Below are 14,193 nucleotides of genomic sequence, written 5' to 3'. Positions count from 1 at the left end.
GGTTAAGATGTATTACTGATTTCTAAGAGAAGGGTAACTGTATTTAATATTTCCTAAACCTCCCTGATTAAATTCTCAATCTCAGTTTCCCATGAAACTCTGTAAATGACCTGTAGGAAACACCGAACTAAGGTAAAAAGAGCAAAGGATTTGCTAGTAGCACACTCAACAATGTCCCCAAACAGGGAATAAGAAAAAAATGATGATATCATGACAGATATATTAATTTTTTTAATTTAGAAAAAGGAATGAACTATAAATGAGGTATAGGATAGTTGTCCAATAATTTAGATTCAATACTCATTGATTAGATCATTGATAGAACACTATTTTAAAATTATTTTTAAATAGTTTTCTTTAATATTCTTTAATGTAATTATGTTCCTATTAAAAAAAAAACTATTTCAACTTGTTTTATCTTCTATTGCTTTCTATTTTGCCTTTTTAGTACCAAAAAAGTATTTGCTGCAGCTGGAAATTCATTTTGATTATCACAACTATCGAAAGCACTATTTCAATTTATTTCATTACTCTTCATACAAATCAACACATGCAAATAATACAAAAAGCTGCAAAATACAACCTGGCAACACATGTACATAATTTCACTCACAAATTTTGAAGCCTTTAGTATATCAGTCTGAAATGAGTCTGCAACTTTATTCCTTCTAACAAACAAGGTAAACATTTTATTTTTACTTTTTTGATATGTCTCAGGCATTGATCAGTTCCCTGAGTATTAGACTGTGACTTAGAAAATGTGATCTCACCCACGTGAAAATGATTTATTAACTGACCTTGTGCAACTGACTTACCCTGTCTATGCTTCCATTTACTTGCCTGTTAAATAAGAATAAATCATTTTGCCAATGTTTTCTCAATAAGCTAAAGGCACTGAGATAATATTGTAGGATAATTTAACCTCCACTGAAGAAAGATATTTTATAGCCAATCGAAATTGAATTCCACGACAGTGCCAGTGTCATGAGAAAATAATTACTCACTAAAGGGTGATATTAATATCATAATTAAAATGATATACCATGTAAGACCACCTACATAGAGGACACAGTATTTTACAGTGCCCCCAATTACTTATGTTTAATGATAACAATAAGGGCATATCAAGTATTAAAAATATAGTCCTATGCCATATAGCAATGTTTTAGATAATTATGATACCATATTTTTGTGCTTTGTTTTGGTGGTTTTTAAGACAGAGTCTCGCTCTGTCGCGCAGGCTGGAGTGCAGTGGTGCGATCTTGGCTGACTGCAACCTCGACCTCCTGGGTTGAAGCGATTCTCTCTGCCTCAGCCTCCTGAGTAGCTGGGACTACAGGTGCACGCCAGAAAGACACAGGTGCACGCCCGAAAGACTACAGCGGATGAGACATCCCCTAAATAATTAAGGATTCCAAGGACAGAATAACCATGCTGAGATGTGCTCATACAGCAGGCACACATCAGTGTAAACTTGCTGTGATAGGCAAAATTTTGTCTGCTGTTTTTAAAGAGTGAGTGTCTTAGCGGTCCATGATTACACTAAAAAAAAAAAAAAAAAAAAAAAAAAAGGCATGGATCACCAGGGACTTTTCTTTTTTTTTTTTTTTTTTTTTTTTTTTTTTTTTTTTTTTTTGGAGACAGGGCCTTGCTCTCAGGCTGGAGTGCAGTGGCAGGATCTTGGTTCACTGCAACCTCTGCCTCCCGGGTTCAAGGGATTCTCCTGCCTCAGCCTCCTGAGCACCTGGGATTACAGGCACCGCCACCATGCCCAGCTAGTTTTTGTCTTTTTAGTAGAGACAGGGTTTCACCATGTTAGCCAGGCTGGTCTTGAACTTCTGACCTCAGGCAATCTGCCTGCCTCGGCCTCTCAAAGTGCTAGGATTACAGGCATGATACCATAGTTTTACTGCACTTTTTCTATGTTTAGATATATTTAGCTATACAAATACCATGTGCTACAATTGCCTGTAGTATTCAACACAGTAACATGTACAGGTTTGTAGCCTTGAGCAATAGACTATACTATATAGCCTAGTTATGTAGTAGGCTATACCACCAGGTTTGTGTAAGTATACTCTTTGATGTACACACAGTAATAAAATCTATGGATACATTTCTCAGAACATATCTCCATTGTTAAGCAATACATGACTATTAGTAAAAAAACTACAGCATACTTTTTATATTACATGATTTTAACTTCTATTGCAAGTCTGACCCTGTACCAAACTAATTTTCATCAATATTATACTTACGGAATATAAAAATCATGATAATGTAGCATTACTATTAGAATAGTAAAGAAGTGTTCATAAAATCTCACGATGTTCTTTCATAAGTTAATTGAACATAGAAAAGTTCAGTTGCTTTGTGTTTTACTGTCCATTCCCCAGAAGATAATTCAATGTTATGAATAAAATGTTTTCCTATTTAAAATTACTTTAATATTTATATATTTTAGTTTTTTCTTTTTTAAGACCTTCTGTTCAATGTCAAATTTAATTAAAACAATTGTGATATTAAAGAAATTACCCATTTCAAAAGTAGTCTGATGATTAACATATATATTAAGCCCAGAATAATGTAAACATTTCAGTTAATATAATGTAGCATAGAGAAAGATCTTTCATCATAAACTATTGTTTACATACAAACAAATAATAAAGTGGGTAACACTGGTGTATTTATTTATTTAATAAATATTCTGGGAACAATTGCGTGAATAAGCCAGATAAGGTCCTGCTTTAATGGAACACACATTCTCATAAGTTTGGATGTGTGTATGTCTATGTGTGTGTGTATGGGATAATATTATTAGAAATTGCACAGTATATGCTGCAAGCTATTTGTGTCCAATAAACAGAAAGAATGCAGTAATAAATGGAGGACTTGTATGTTCTCAGTACCTACCACCACCAGTAGCTTCGGAAAGCTGAAGCAAAGCCTGTAAGAATCTTTTATTATTAATGCTAAATAAAAGTGACTCAATGGCTTTTTGATTTTATTTATAATTCTTTCCTGCCTTCATACACATGCACACACACATAGACAAGCAGGCACACATAAGCAATAAAATATCTTCATAATGCTTTTTAAAAGCAGCCAGGAACACATTAAGCATACTGACCTGCCTAAAGAATAAGACATTGATTCCATAACTTGGTTTTCAGTAAGGGGCAGTAACCCAGGCAATATTCAATTTAAAAATAAGAAGATTCTAAGGTTGCAGGGATTTTAAACAAACAACATATACACCAAAAGCAATAATGTAGTCAAAAATATCAACTTTAAAGCTCCTCAAACTCAAACCAATGTGGTTACCAGTTGTTTATTTAATTTCTTTCTCCCAAACTAAGTCTACATTATTGGTTGCTTCCTAGATAATAAAGGTAGAAAGGGATGTCTACAAAGACGAAGCCAAAATTCTAAGCTTTCAGCTGTTAGAAATTATAAAATTTAACCTCAGAGAGTTATAAAACATCAATTGCTAATATTAGCAAGATTTATAATGTGGCTAACAAGGTACACAGCACAGAAACCAAAACAGTTACCAAAATGCCTTAATATTAACATCCATATATAATTTTCTACTAGTTATGATTCATTATATTAGTATGTATTGTAGATGACAAGCCCCCAGTTAGAAAACCAGTTACTGTCTCACCTTCTCACATATTTTCTACTAAGGTTAAGTTTTCAACACAGGAAAGCGGCGAAATACAACCACTTAGCAAAATTAAGTTATAATTAAACAATAGAGTTAAATCTTTGGACAAAAAATTTGCTTTATTATTAATCCTATGATTCCATTTCTTCAAGTCTTGAGGTCAAGACTACTTGTGATTTCCCAGACACTGATATAAAACTTTTTGAGTCAACTGCAGTTTTGCCTCTTTTTTGGTGACAGGATTAGAAATACATCTGGTCTCTTTCTGAATACTACTTTTGAGAAATGTCACCCAAGGCATGTTTCCACAGCAGTTCTAAGGTGAAGACAGCAGCATCCTTTATAGACTAGTAGCAAATTTTATTTCAGCAGACAGGTTGTTTTGTTTATTTCAGGATAGTGACAAAACTGGAAATAGCATTTGCTGAGTTCCTACTACAGCTCATGTGTCTTTATCAAGGGATGAGTGCTTGGGACGGCAACATTTAAAGTTAAAACTTGTTAAAACGTAAGCAGTTATCCAGGATATATACTATTTAGTGAAAAAAAAAAAATCAAAATGTAGAATAGTGTGCATAAGATTGACAATCTTCAAGGGAGATAAATTGTAAAGCTGGAACAGGGGATGGTGAGGTTTCCAATGTTTACCCTTTTGTAAGTTTTAAAATATGAAAAAAGAGGGTGTACAATCTCTTCAAAAATGGGCCTTTTCTTCCTCAGTGCCCCTCTCTGTATAACTCACATTATTTTGTTCCAAGTTTCAAAACATTACTGCTGCTTTAAAGCCAAATGGGATAATTGACCTATGCCTTAAGATCCTCAGACGAAGGACTTTGTGTTATAGCAGATGCTCCTTTAAGAATTGAAAACTTACTTGTAAATACAATCTGATTCAGATCAGACTGACTTCCCTGATTCTTACTTGCTAGAGATGTCCCATCATTCTGCTGGCTTCACCTGTAAGGATAGGCTGCCATCTTGCCTTTCTCCATCTTATTCAAACCACCATCTAATATTGCTCAAATTCAGTGGTTACTAACCCTAAATGTACAGTAGAACTTCTTGGGATGCTTTTGAATGAAACCAATGTCTGGTGCCACTTCGAGAGATTCTTATTCAATTGGTCTTGATTTGGGCTGACCACTGTTGTATTTTAGTAATTCTAATCTGCGGCCAGGATTTAGAACCGATACGTGGTCCTTTGATCGGCATTATCTCAGACAAGGCTATTTTTCAATACCAAACTGCCTGGTTGCCCTAATGGATGAGCCTAGAATGTAACGCTAGCTGTTTCGAATTTTCTCCATTTGTTACAAATAAATGAGCTAAATCCAAGTGTTAACAAGTGAATATAATGATAATTGAAATCTGATTATGACCATACACAGAGGAAATTACTGGGGACAAATGCTTCATTGTCTTTAATTCTTTATGCCTTGCCCTATAAACCAGACTCTAGACTGGACATAAATGTCATGATTTATAGGACATAGTACCCTGAGTACAAGTGACCTTTCTCTAGAGATGGAAGGATTAGCTCTGACCCAGAAGCTCTTTCTGTGTTACACAGAGACCTTTTAAGAGTATCACTCTCCTCCAGTGTTCTCGTTGGTTGTTGGTTGTATCACTACTTGAGAAGATCATATGTTAATTTCATAGATACAGAGTTTGTGGCCCGAACTTCAGAGGAGTTCATGGATATTCTGAAATTAAATTAAGGTATGTACATATGTTCGTTTTCCTATGGAAGAGGAGTCAATAGCTTTTATGAGATTCTGAATAAGAGTCAATAAACAAAAATTGTTGAAGTATATGAAAGCATCTCAAAACACAAAATGCTCCTCAAAGATTTTCCATTTGTCTCAGAAACAGCTTGGAGGAAGCAAGACCGCAGATGGACATGTAGAGACAATAACATCCCTTCATTTTCTGTTCCACAAGATAGGTAAATTGCCAAGACTACCCTTTTAATGCACTTCTATTAAAGAGCTATAAATATTCTCAAAGAACCAACAATTTATTGGTTAATCTCAGGTCTCCAACCAACCTTCCTTCTTTCCCTACTCCCCATTACTTTAATCATATGGAATCACCATTTTCACAAGTCAAAGCAGTCAAATACCAGCAATGTCACATGGTTCAGATTAATGCTTTCTATCAGTTTGCTATTTTGACAATCCCTCTTCACTGTCTCCTTGTGGTAGGTCCCACACAGTTGCAATTCCTCAGGCTTGAGTCATTTCCTTTCTTCAATTAAGGATACAACTCTGTGTCCAGGCCTGAGAAGCTGAGACTTCTCCATGGCTAAAGCTCCAAGACACAAATATCTATAAATCTATTATTTTTGAAGATATGTATGTGCTAGGGTCTGAAACATGCCTCCCAAAATTCATGTGTTGAAAATTGAATCCTCAGTGCAACAGTGTTGGAAGGTGGGGATTTTTGGAAGACGTTTAGGTTAGGAGGGCTCTGACAAATGGTGCTAAAACAAAGGGTTTGTGGGAATGGGTTTGTTCTCTTTTGTCCTTCTGCTCTTCTGTCATGTGAAGATATACTGGTCGTCCTCTCTGGAGGACACAGAAACAAGGCAGCATCTTGAAACAAGAAACAGAACCTTCTAGCACCTTGATCTTGAATGTCACAGCCTGCAGAACTCTGAGAAATAAATTTCTGTTCTACATAAATTACCCCATCTGTTGTATTGTTATAGCAGCATAAAACAAACTAGGGCAGGGTGTGTATCCTAAATGGTCTAGAGCTATCCTTTTGGTTTGGTTCTTCTCTTGTCTTTTCCTAGCTCTGAGATTTGACAATTTGGGGTCTTATACTGAAGCCAACCCCCAATGAATAAGCCATTGTTTCTATCTAGCAGATAAGAGTCTATCTAATCCCTTTAAAAAAAAAAAAAGTTTACCTTTGGAAGTACTAATGTCAAGTAAATGAAACTGAAACTGCTAATTCTGCAGATGCAGTGCTGAGCAAATTAGGGATTCTGACATATTTAACATTCTCAAGAGTCACAGAGAGCATTTACCCCTAGTATAGCTCATAACTCACTGCTTCTAGCAGGACTATTTTCATCTCAGAGTTATTTCATGCTGAGGTGCAGTCACTCTGCTATCCTGTACTAGAGGGACAAAATAAGGTTTTTCTTATTCATTGTGATTAATGAGACTTTGCTGTAAGCAGAGAAATTAAATGGGTTCTTGCTTAATCACACTACCGGACTTCTGCCCAGGAAGTGAAGTGTGGCTATTCCATATGCATACTACAATTCAGCCTGAGGTTGCACAAAACCTGGTCCCTCCATAACATCCAACGTTTTGCCCAAAACAACCTTCAAACATGCTCAGATTTCTCCATGTCAAAAATGAAACAACAAACTTTCCTGTGAAATTGCCCTCATCAAAGGGACTAATGACACCAGTTGTCTTATTAGTCTTTTCTCTATAGCACTTGGCGCTGTTGATCCTCATCCTGTGAAAAACCTTCTCATCACCCTTCTTTAGTACACTTTGCTTTTCCAATTCTGCTGTTGGCTCCAGTTTCTAACTCTCAATTTATATAGTTTCTCTTCCTCAGCCTCAAGAATTTCCTGTTTCTGTTCTCAGTCTTTACCTGAGTAACTTGATCAAATCTGACTTTGCAATGTCATATGAATATCTGAGTACAACCTTCAAACTCAGTGTTACCAAAACCAAAATTATTGCTTCCCTCTCCACCAGTTGTTCTTCCTACTGTGGTATTTCAGTTGATAACTGCCATTATATTGGTTGTCCTAGCTGAAGACATCAGAGCCATTTTCAGCTCCCTTTTCATCTCTTACAATAGCCACTTGACACCCTAACCTCCTCCTCAATGTTCTGATCACTAATATTCTAGTCCTGGCCATGTATCTTGGATATCTTGGACTACACAACAGCGTCTCAATTGTCCCTCTCCAGATTATGGCAAGGGAATCCTGCTTTTGAATCCAGTGAAGCTTGTTTCAAATCCCAGCTCCAGTCCCCTGTGCCACTGGCAAATGTATTTGCTGTCTCTGATTCTAAATTTCTACAGCAGCTGTAAATGGGGGACTTAAAATATCTACATCATGGGTTTGTGCTTATAATTAAAACAATGTATAAAAAGTGCTTAGAAGAGTTCTGATCACTCAACACTCAATGAATAATAGTTATTATTAATTTGTATTGTCTCATTCACAAAGTTATCCGTATCTACTAGTTGCAAACCTCCCTTAAAAACCTAGTGCAGATTTTTAAGCCACCATACAAGAGTTAAATGTAGAGTATTTATCATAGGTGATGACACTATGTAGTTTACAAAGAAATTGTCATATCTTCTACACAGTGTAAGAGTTTGTTATTTAGGTGTGTCTTGATTTGTTTGCTTTCTGCACTTTATATTAATCTTAATTCCTTGAATATATTGTCAGAACTTTTGGTGTAAGGACCATATCTGATATTTATTCTGCTTCCCCATTACCTTCTAGCATGATTTGGAGCTGACAGTAGACATTAATAAATATTGTTGATGGAGCCATGACAATAGCTGAGCTTGCTAGCTCCAACATAAAACATATACATAAAGAGAAAAATAAACTCAAAAATAAATATTTTTAACAACTAGTCACAGGAGAAATCTAAAAGATGCTAGCATCAGCTTTATAATCTTTTCCAGTTGAGAAGATTAAATTATATAGCCTGAATCAGAGTAATAGCTGAGTCATCATTTTTTCTCATTCTATATACACAGAAGGCAGATTGCTATATACTAGATTTTTTTAATGTTATTTTCCATTACATGAAGGGGAGAAAAGGAGTGTGATGTGTACAATTGAATATACTAGTTAGCAGAATCATGGCTACTTGTCTTAAAAGGAAGTTGCATATTTCTGTCTTTAAAAGAAGCAAATCCCTGTCCTTAAAAAAGGAATAAACAAATTGGAGAAAACTGGTTAACATAAATAAAAACACAAAATTCTTGCAAAGGGAAGATAACTACATATGTGGAGATAAAATTACACTGTGAAAATGAAGCCTGGGAAGGGTTAACTATTCAGAAGGTGTACATGTGAAAAATACAGTATAGGATGACTTAGTGGAGATTACAGATACAGGGAAATACAGAAGTAATTGAGATGTTCATTGAAGATACTTTGGGGATGACTTAGCAAGAGTATTAAATGCAAAAACTAACTTGGAAGCCTCAATATTTTCAAATATGAGACCTGCATATTTGGAAATGGCTTGAAGTTTCAGTCCACATATATAAAGTGATAATAATTACTCTTATTTACACATGTATAAAATGTACAATCACATGTTACTCGATGATGAGAATACATTCTGACATACGTATCTTTAGGTGATTTTAGCCTTGAGAAAACTTCACAGAGTGTTTTGACACACACCTAGATGGTGAAGCCTACCACATACTGAGGCTGTATGGTATCGCCTCTTACGCCAAGGCTACACATCTGTATGGCATGTTCCTGTCCTGAATACTGTAGACAATTGTATCACAATGGTAAGTGACTGTGTACCTAAACATGTTTAAGCATAGAAAAATAACAGTAAAAATACGGTATAAAAGATTAAAAAAATGCTACACCTATATAGGGCACTCACAAGAAATGGAGCTTATAGAACTAGGAGTTGCTTTGTGTGAGTCAGTGAGTAAGTGGTGAATGAATATGAAGATCTAGGACATTATTGTACACTACTCCTTATTGTGTAAACACTGTACACTTAAGCTACACTAAATTTCTAAAGTAGTTTTATTTCTCCAATAATAAATTAAGTTTAGCTTACTGGAACTATTTTACTTTATCAATGTTTTGATTTTTTTAATTTTTGACTTGTAATGAGACAGCTTAAAAGATAAACACATTGTACAGCTGAACAACATTATTTTCATTATTTATATGTTCATTCTATAAGTTTTTTCCATTTAAAAATTTTCAATTTTTAAAAAACTTTAAACTTTTTTGTTTAAAAACTAAGACACAAACATACACATTAGCCTAGGCCTACACAGGATCAGGATTATCAGAATCAAGGTCTTCCATCTCCACAATTTTTCTCACTGGAAGCTCTATAGGGGCAAGCATGAAGCTGTCATCTGCTATGACAATAATGACTTCTTCTGGAATACCACCTGAAGGATCTGTCTGAGACTGTTTTAGAGTTAATCTTTTTTAATATGTAGGAGTACACTCTAAAATAAAATGTGTAGTATAGTAAATACACAAACCAGCCACAGTAGGTTGTTATCATTATCATGTATTAATGTACTGCACATAATTGCATGTGGTATACTTTTACACCATTGGCAGCACAGTAGGTTTATTTATACCAGTAGGTTTGTTTACACTAGCATCACAAACGTGAGAAATGCAATGTGCGACAATGTTACGATGATAGGAAATTTCCAGCTCCATTATAATATTATGGGACCACAAAGTATACGTGGTCTATCACTGACCAAAACATTTTTATGTAACACATGACTGGATTGTATAAAAAAATAATATTTTTGAAACGTTTGAACTACTTTCAACTACACTACTCCATTTGATTCCTAAACAAATATAAAGAGTACAGAGTTCATCTCTACAACAATCATTCTATAAAGAAAGGTTAGTGGCGGCAGCAGTGGTCCATCTGGAGCGGTTGCTATGGAGACAACTTTCCAAGCCGGCGGGATAGGATCCCAATCCTTCAGGCTGCAGTTGCAGCCACCCAGGCATGACTATGGACCCAGGTATCCCTGTGCTCTCGGAGTCCCAGAAAGCCCTTCTCCCCACACAGGCTCAGAAGTGTGTGCTCCTGCTGCATGGCCTCTCCCTGCTCCTGGTGCCTGCTCTGATTTCGTAGCAAAGTTGTGGCCCTATCCAGGTGATATCACAACACAGCCGAGTGTGTGCACACTCAAGGCATTGCGGACATGCCAGTCCCCTGCCTCCTTGGCCCCCTCTGAACTTTGGGCACCAATGAGCACAAGATGAGGACCAAGGAGGGCTGAGGATGGTTCTGCACAGGCCTGCACGTGTCCCTTGGCATGGACAGCCAGGGTGCCATCGACAAAATGTTGATGACAGCAGGAGGTAGACAGGATTCTGGGTGGAAAGGGGTGGGTCCCGAGTGAAGCCCCACCTTCAAGGCAGGGACAGCCTGAAACCTGAGGGCAGGGCTGTCAGTTCTGGGTGGGGTTCCAGGCCCAGAGTGAGAACTTATGGTGCTTTTTCCGGGCTATCCATGGCCACTAACAGACCAATCAGCATGCACATTCTTCCTTCTGAAGCCCATAAAAACCCCAGACTCAGTCAGACTCACAGAGTTGAGGGACAGCTTGCCTACAGATAGGAGTTATCCATTCTGGAGGGCTGCAGACTCAATGGGATGACTTGCCTGCCAATAGGAGGTAGCTACTCTGGGTCTCCTCTCATTTGTAGGCTGCACAGATATTGGCATGACCTGCCTCCAAATAGGAGCTACCCTGTCCAGGTCTCCTCTTGCCTGTGGACAGGATCTATCCACTTCATGTCTCCTGAGAGCTGTACTGTTGCTCAATAAAGCACCTTTTTGCCGTGCTCACCCTCCAGTTGTCTGCATACTCATGCACCCTTGACATGGGACGAGAACTCAGGATCTACCGAATGGCTGAACTGAAAGAGCTATAACACAAACAGGACTGAAACACAGCCCCCTGTCCCTGCTTGTCATGTTGTGGATGACAAGGAGAGAAGAGCTGTGGCCCTTTGGGCAGCCCAGACCTGGGGGCTCCCCAAGGCAGGGCTGTGACAAACTCTTTGGCATGGGATCCAGGCCAGTAGGACAAGCTGAGCACAGCCTGCCAGGACAAGTGCGCAGAGCGAGCCCAGCAGCCCCAAGTAAAACTCAGGCAAAGGCATCACCAGCTGCAGAGGCTTCCAGTTGGAAAAGCGACACCCCAAGGATCCTGTGACATTAGGGTTATCTAAATTCTCCTTTTTGTCTGTGAATTTAAGAAAAAAGCATTCAATAAGAGATTATCAAGCTGAATACTATAAAGTTTTTGAATATTTATGCAAGGTTGAAAAACTAATAATGATAATGCCCATCAAAAAAACAGAAATGGTCTACATCTTCTGCTCATTCTTCAAAATTGGTAGTAGCTGGATCAACACATCCCTGTGTGCTGATTTTTTTTTTCTTGGTGCTGAGAGAATGGGCTCCAAAGGGAGCTGCCTCTAGTGCTCTGATTTGAATGATTCAATGTTATGAGGACAAACAGACTTTGAAAGAAGAAATGTGGAGTAATATTCAAGCATTTAAGTGACTGGATTACAGGAGAATTTATGTTTAGTGTTTATATGTTAGAATTCTATTCTGGGAAATAATATATTTGTATTTTTGAATAATAACTATAGCTTATAACATCCAGAACCGATTATACTATTATATCCTGGGAATGATTCTAAATGTTCTAAATATTTTTTCACAGATTAACCAATTGAATGCCATAGGCATTATTACTACTGATAATTAGAGTTGAGAAAACGAAGGCGGAAATCAGTAAAGCAACTTGTTTGAGGCCTTAATAAACAGAAGTGTCAGAAATCATACCATGGCAGTCTTAAGTAGTATGCTTCCTCTCCGACACTAAAAGTGTTCACTAATTTAAAGTGAAAGTTTACTTCAGTAAATATATTTGAAGAATCAGCATTCCCTAACCATGAAAAGAAATTGGAATAAAGTCCAGAGTTAAAAATTAAAATAAATTACCAAATAATATATTTATTCAAGAAAACCAATTAAAGTGAAGAAGATTCTCAAAAGTGAAAATTGAGAGAGTATGTGTCAACCCTCTCATTTTAATGATTAAAATATGAGCTCCCAAAGAGGTTTAATTAATTTGCTTAAGTCATATAGGTACATAAAAGCAGAGCAAGATAACAACACATATGTTAGTATTTCTAGTCCAGTGACCATACTCCTGTACCACAATTCAGAATTTTAAATCCTCAACTTTCTCTAATTCAATTTATTGCCTGAGAAGGCAGAGTATGGCATATACCTTCAAAGTTAATTATTGAATTATTAACAAATGGCCATCTGCCCTGGCTAATCTAGCGAACATACTGAAGAATTTATTGAAAAGGCTTCTTGCTGTGATGTATACCATGTGTGAAATGCAAACAAATGTAAAATGAGAGCAAACTTATATCCCTTGACTGGAAAAAAAGACTGTTATTACATAAAAATGACAACTGCTATATCAAGACCAATTATACCAATCAGTTTATGGCTTACTCTCAGGCCAGATTTCAGGAGAAACAGTAACTACTAACATTCCATTTTAGACCTATGTAATACCCTAGCCAAGGAACAGTAATCTCATTTCTTGCTTAACCACACCACTGTCATTGTGGAAGCCTGGGCTTACTGTATCATGAAATTGAAATATGTGTACAACACACACTTTTGCACATTTGTACACAGCAAAGATAAGGAGAAAGGCAGGACCCAGAAAGATTTATTTACCTTGGAGAAACAGTGTTGGATTTTGATTCTGCAGATGACAGTCTGGTAAAGGGGAGAAATACTGGAGAGAAGAGAGAGGCCAGGGAGCATATCTCTGTATAATCACCATTTGCCATCACACACACGTGCATTCACATATGCACTAGGCTGCTAGCTAAATTTGTTTATACATTGCATTCCTATGTGAAAAGATTGCTTGTGTTTTATCCCTTCTCCTTGGCAAAACCATCCTACCAAATATCTGTTCTTGTTCATACATGGTTAGGGTTAGATCTATTGGAATCAGTGCTCTATTAATGAAGTAGATTTCTAAAGAAGTAGCATTCATTTTTTTCCTCTCAAAAGTAAGACTAAATTATTCAGAATTGGTTTCCATATTTTAACTAGTCAATCCAATTTTCCTCCAAGGATTACATACTTTAAACATCTCATACTCCACTGACTGAGCTGGCCAGGTGTTCTGTATTTAAATATGTTCAATTCCATTGATAAAAGTAAATCTCTGTCTATAAAACATACAGCCTGACTTATTCCTTTATTATTTGGTAACTTTATTATTCCTTCCTGGTTTTAGGTATATTTTGTTCCTCTTTTGCTAGGTTCTTGAGATAGGAGCTTATATTCTTGATTTGAGAGTTTTCCTCTTTTCTAATGTATCTATATAGTGCTATAAATTTCCCTCTCAGAAAATAACCTACTTAAATATAGGTGTTCCGTGTTTATGTTGAATTCTGTTGATGAAAGTAAATCTCTGTCTATAAAACATATAGCCTGACTTACATAAGTTGTTCATATAGTCCTGTGGTAAAAAAGAAAATTTAAATTACTCTTACTCATTGGTAGAAAAAATCTCTACGTGTAAGTCAAGTTTTCTTCCTGATACTGTCATTCAGGCATTTATTTAACAAATATGTATGAAACACGGAATATGTGTCATTAAGGCAAGGAGCTGAGAATTGATGGTGTACACAAACTCAGATGACTCCTTCCCTAGTA

At 36.6% G+C, this 14,193-nt stretch overlaps 1 protein-coding gene across 1 annotated transcript in view; it reads right to left on the bottom strand.

The window, feature by feature from the left end:
* ACSS3 (acyl-CoA synthetase short chain family member 3) overlaps window positions 1-14,193 on the bottom strand; it is a 181,992-nt gene that overhangs the window by 88,424 nt on the left and 79,375 nt on the right. The gene's annotated exons all lie outside the window — the stretch shown is intronic.

Source organism: Chlorocebus sabaeus, chromosome 11 (genome assembly GCF_047675955.1).
Source record: "Chlorocebus sabaeus isolate Y175 chromosome 11, mChlSab1.0.hap1, whole genome shotgun sequence".
NCBI classification, from domain to species: domain Eukaryota; kingdom Metazoa; phylum Chordata; class Mammalia; order Primates; family Cercopithecidae; genus Chlorocebus; species Chlorocebus sabaeus.
The sequence above is the reverse complement of the archived record's forward strand: the minus strand, read 5'-3'. Positions and strand labels throughout refer to the sequence as shown.